The sequence below is a fragment of the Phalacrocorax aristotelis genome, chromosome 18 (assembly GCF_949628215.1).
Source record: "Phalacrocorax aristotelis chromosome 18, bGulAri2.1, whole genome shotgun sequence".
Taxonomy (NCBI): Eukaryota; Metazoa; Chordata; class Aves; order Suliformes; family Phalacrocoracidae; genus Phalacrocorax; species Phalacrocorax aristotelis.
The window spans coordinates 4,124,073-4,130,297 of NC_134293.1; positions in this window are offsets into that span (position 1 = coordinate 4,124,073).

Consider the following 6,225-nt stretch of genomic DNA (forward strand, 5'->3'; position numbering starts at 1 on the left):
GCGCCCCCGCCCGCCGCCGCCCCGCCAGGGCCCCCCGCCGCGGCGGAAGGGGCGGCCGCCGCCGCCAGGGCGCCCCCTGCCGGCGGGCGGCGAGCCGGGGCGCGCGCCTCGCTAGCCACCCGCGGGGCTACTCATTCGAAGCACGGGGGGCCCCACACTGCTGGGGGGCCCCCAGCGCGTTACTCCAGCCCTCCCCGACCTCCCCTGCCCCTGGCCTGGACGCCCTGCTTCCCCCTCGGACAACAGGGGTTGTCCTGGAATTCCCTGGAATTACATGTCCCAAGGGACCTGGCGATGCAGCGTTTACGTGTAAGACTTAAGACATTTTCAGCTACAAAAATGAAATGCACAAATTCTAGACATCGCTTCATTTGCGGTCTGCTCCCAGAGCCCCTTCCCGCTACAAGCCTAAAACAACTAAAACCATTCCTGATTTTTGCAAAAATATTGCCACTGAGAGTAAAACAAAGATAATTGTTCGGCTTAAGTACTGCAAATACTTTGGATTTCCTTCCATTAACCACATTAAAGTCAACAGTATTTAAAAAATAAGAAATGCATCAACAAAGCTTTGAATTTCTAGAGCGCCCAGGGATTTGAAAACCTGTTACAAACATTAATGAATTAATCCACACTAATCCAATAAGATAACTATCCCTTCCTATTTTACGGGTTTTTATACCATCAGATCAATCATCAGATCATCAGCCAAATACAGAATTGAGAAAGCCTGCTTTTAAAAATCTCCCCATTAAGTTTCATAACCGTATTTTACACAAGTACATTTGCCACACATACGACGAAATGCGTGCCTTAAAGGTGCGTAAAGGAGGCAGACACTAATCTGAGCTTTATACAACCCAAAACACCACAACATGTCTCCATTTCCCGTTTGATTAACATAAAAGCATGGCACACCAATTGCCAGGCCCGCAGAAGATCCACTGCCATCCACACCACAGCACACATAAAAGGGGGTGAAGAGGTCTTTTTCTTAATACAAAGTAACCAGAAAACAAGGAAACTGACAGGCAAGTATTGACAAAAAACCAACATAATATTGCCAGGTCTACGCCGTATAGGCACAGCTTCTGAGAAGTGCAATATCCCCATTTTGTAGCTGAACGAATGTAGGCAGAAACATTCTTATGTAAGGATTTGTACCATTCAATGTAAGTAATACTTTCCTAAACAATTTAGAGTGGAAAATTATGGGCTACTCCGGGAACTGGGAAAAACCAGATTGACTCCTACCCCTGCGCTTTACGTAAACATATTCTAGGTAGTCTGGTATTTGTAAAGAAGTTAAGGAAACAAAGGGGAAAAAATAATTAGTTAAGATGGAAAAAACTCCAAGGTATTTCTGTCTCTTCTTTGTACGTCCAAGTATTGCCTTTGCCTTTTCAAGTGGAATGGAGTGCCTCATTTCTGTCAATACTAACTTTTACAGTCAAGACAATAGCACCATATAAAAATCATACTACATCCACAAATTTAATTAAATTCCAATACATTAAAGATGTTTTCGCACGCAACAGCTACATTCCCAAAACTGCTGTTGGAAAACAAAAGTGCTTCAAGATTTACAGGGCACACAACCAGCACATCCTCCAGCAACTAAAACCATATTTCCTAATTTTCTCCTGAAGTCCTTTAGCTCACGAGAAACTTTGGTTCAACTAAACCAGCCGCTTGCAGAAATAGGAACATGTGCATAAGAGCTGAAGATGCAGGGAGAAAAACTTTTAATAAAGATGAAATTTGATGGAGAGTACCACTGCAGTTTCCACACTTCAGGACCCAAATAACAGGCAATAATTAAAGGGCAATTTAGCACTTCTTCACGTACCACTCACTCATATATAAAAACGGGGAGTACTTTTCTTGTTTTTTTATACTTAAAGTAACCAAATGCTAAGCAGAAACAGCCCATGGGCCCCCAGCTATTCAGAGACAGACTCTGAAGTTAGGTTAAGTGGCTCATCAAAATTAAAAGCTTTTTTCTATATGAGTTACAAACATTTAATGTAAAATGTTTCTAAACCAAATACAATCAGATATTCACTTGACAATAGCTTAGTCTCCTTTCGGCCTGCAGTCATTGAAATAAATCCATTTCAGAGTGGCTGTACCAGCATCATTATTACTTGGTCTGGTTCAACTAATTCTAATCATTTCTCAAAATTAAAGGCCACAATTTCTTTTGTGGATGAAAGGTTTTTAGTTTTAACTGTAGCTTTCTTTTTTTAAATAATCTCAAATAAGCTTCAGCTTAATTTAATTAGTTACATTTTGAAAAAAGAATGACACCATCTTTAGCCAAAATAGATTAAGCAGCTGTAGTTTAAACCCAGATGAATCTGTTAAGTTAGCTGACCTCAGACAAGTGTTGTGACTTCCATGAATGACTTCCTAATGTTTGCTAACGCATAAACAAGTCCACCATCCCAGCAGGAGAGCAGGAAAAAAGCCTCCCACAGGTACTAACATTTTTCACAGCAGCACTCCTTTCCCTCAGCTGCATCAGACAATAAAAAGAACAGACACAGGAACATTCAACTCCATCTCGATTCCACACCACAAGCCAGTGCTGGGTGGCCAGCATCCTGTCCTCTCTTTTCTAGTAGTATGCTTTACTTAGAAGTTACACAAAGTTACATTTTGTAAAAGCCACAATTAACTTTGTCTGCCAGATGAAGAATATAAGATTATCAATAGCTCAGGTACATAAAAATCTCATAACCTGGACAGAAACGTACTAATCACAGAGCAGCAGAAAGCAGCACTGCCCATCTGGCTTTGGCAAACCTACGTTCTTAAAGCCTTTTTCATTGTAAAGCATCTCAGGTGACTTTGGTGACTAACCTTCATATCTTATTGCTAACAGCCACATCATAATCCTTCTCCTTCCTCCTGCCCGAGTAAGCTTCAAGGAGCCAAGCTGATAGTGACCAAAGGTTATCATATCTTTTGTCTCTTGCACAGCCTACATGAACTGTGTCCACCATCTCAGCAATAGTCTTAGATAAAGCGTGAGAAACGCATGTAAAAGAAGAAAAATCAAACTGAACAGTATCACCATTTTTAAAAGTTTTTCCCTCACCAGTGAAGAAGTGCAGGACCTGACCATGCAAGGAGCTAACACCCTCTGGCTCTGATGAAGTATCATCTCACTTTCTTCCTATTCCCTGAGGTATGACCATGATGGCATTGCTGTAACATTTCATCCAGAATGTGACTACTGAACTGATGTGTATGAAGAATACAAACATGAAAATGTAGTTATCTGGGTTGCAGTAAACATGAAAGAAAAAATACAAGCATTCAAAAAAGATGTGACAAGTTCATGTGAATGCTCTGCATTTAGCTCTTGTTTTAGAGCAACAGTCTGTTATGTTGGCTCCTCTACAGTTTAATGATTTCCTGTTAAGAATTTAAAATTAGAAGCCTCCAACAACTTCCCCATAAACTATTTTCAAGGTTCCTTTAATATCCACATCAAGGAGATATAGTAGGTTCATATGTTGTCCATGTCACTTTACTTCCTTCCCACTTCAAAATAAGCACATTGCAGGAAAATTCAGCAGGTTTTTTTATTGCTTTCTTAGAACCTGTTTACCACTAAGTATGTCCAGCTATAGTAATTAAAAAGTTAAAACTGTTCAGGTGGACAAGCTCACATTTAAACCGTGACAAAACAGGAACCACTGGTCTAATCTGAAAAGCCTAAACTATGCTAGATTATGACCCAAATCCAAATTTTCCATTGATGACTTAGCTTGAATCTTCAACTACGTACATACTGAACTTCACCCTATGTTAAGACATGAATTCCACAAACATATTTCTGCTCTTTAACAAGTTCCTTACCTTTAATGAAAACATGCAAACAATAGTCTTGCACTGGCAGCACATGAAACACATTTGATCTTTTTCATCCATGTTTTTTAGAACTATATTCCTGCAAAACAGACACAGTGTTTATTTAATACTTTTCACTTACACATCTCAAACTACATAGCACTGTTTATTCTTTTGACTCAGAAAAGATATAATAATTGCAGTAGTTATACTGTTACACCACATTTACAAAATTATTCGAGATAGGCATTTAAAAGGCAGAGCATCTGCAGGTATCCCTTCTCAGCTCCTCACTGGGTCAGTGAAAGGACTCACAAACACTAATCACCACCTTTCTGACAAAAATCAGCATCTACACCTATCCACCAAACACACTTGTTATGTGGGCACTTCCTAATTAATTTCAGTTAAAAATGAGTCAGGTGAAACTGCAGGTGACTTGACCTAAGAACACACCAGTGAAAAAATTCAGGAATAAAAGAGGCAAGAGCCTCTTGCATAAGCTCTAACAAATGTACAGCTCCTAATCTGGCTGAAATATAAATCCGCATGCACGACAAAAAAAAAAAAAAAGAAAGCCAACAAAAACCCGTCTTCTCAGTTAGCAGCTCAGCCACAGAGTCAAAATAGTGAGACAAAGACAACACTGCTCCTTTCTGCAGTAATTTGCAGACCAAATGGACTTGTTAGTCATGAAACTGAGGTTTCACATACAGGTTTGGAAAAGCTCATCAGAACAACCTCCTCCAGCAGAGGTGAACTTCAGCAATTCACTGTTGTCCAGAAATAGTAACTTGGTACCAATATCTGTTGGCGTTTTTTTTCTTTTTTGAGGAGGGTTTTCATGGTACAGAACAACATCAGGTTCCAACCACGTTCTATTGAAATCACACACCCATCTTACTTTGCAGATGTAAAACCTCTTCTATATGAACTTCTTCAACAGAGGGAATTTTCACAATCACAAGGTTGTTTGATCTCTGGGGGTATTTTTTTTTATAATAGAAGACTATGATTAGATTTTCTTTATACATTTACCCATTATTAGGCTTGTCTGCATCCCCATCCACTACAATGATACACAGATGTACAGAGCCCTTGCACTCCATACGCTTTACATGCGAGTAGTTCAGATATGCAGATGCATCTTCAAAAGCTCAGATTTACAGAAGACTGCTGAACACTCTGGCCTAAACAACAGACATTACTATTTTGCTTTCAGACACAGACAGTATTTATAAGTGTCCTTTAAATGTTTCCCTATATAAAAAAAGACAAAAGAAAGGCGAAAGATACCGACAAAGATAAGGATATACATCAGAACTTCTGCCAACAAGTAGTGGAGTCAAAAAGATTTTCTAACATCTGCAACTATTAATGAGTAATTGCATTAAAATAATTTATGGATGTGAAAGGCACATCACTGATCGGAGCCATTTTGCTAAAAAGTTCCCAATACAGCTTAAGATTAAAAAATCCATTCAACAAATAGGATACCTCTTAAGTGTAAAGGCATTCAGAGAAATAACCAATTATTTAATACAACAGACTTTTAGAAGTCTGTTTTGCTACTTTATTACTTTGAATGGTTACCTATTATCTTCACATTAAAGACACACACTGAATTAAGGATTCTGCCAACTCTCTAACAATGCCTTTAAGAACAACAGAAGATCACCAAGTTGTTCAATACATAATCATATTGAGCCATAGAATACTAATAAATAACAAATGGTACTATATCTAAATTTTATTTCTACCTAGAGATTAAATCACTTTTACCATTAAGATTATTCCTCAGGCTCTACCAAAATGAATTACAGACTGAATATGTAACATAATACACTCCAGGGAGGATTTATAATATGCCCTTCTTTCATAGATATGCTTTTTCTTCTCCCTGAAGATGCACAGTATGGTTTCATCTACAAAAAGTTACGACACAGTAAAAGGTGTAGCCTAATTTTTGAAGGCACAGCACCTTATCAGGAAGATAAAGTCCATTACCACAGCGCTGTCTTGAAAAGTATATTTACCTCAGCCATTATTTTCAGAAATCCTATTAGATACTTTATTTGAAAACAAAACAAAAAACAACCTAAAACAACAAAAGATTTTGAGTTCAAGAATTACCTTTTTCTATGTATTATCAATACTCTCTCCTTCACACACTAGAAAGCTGCCTTATCTGTTCCCTCCTAATATAGGCCTCTAACTCTAACCTGAGATAAATAGCCTCTGCCTCTTGGGGGGCTAATTGCCAACAGAAACCAGCTGTCCTTCCTCAACTGAAAAATTCCACACCATCTCGGGGAAAAAAAAAAAACAACACAAAAACATGAAGCCATCAACAGGCAAAAACAA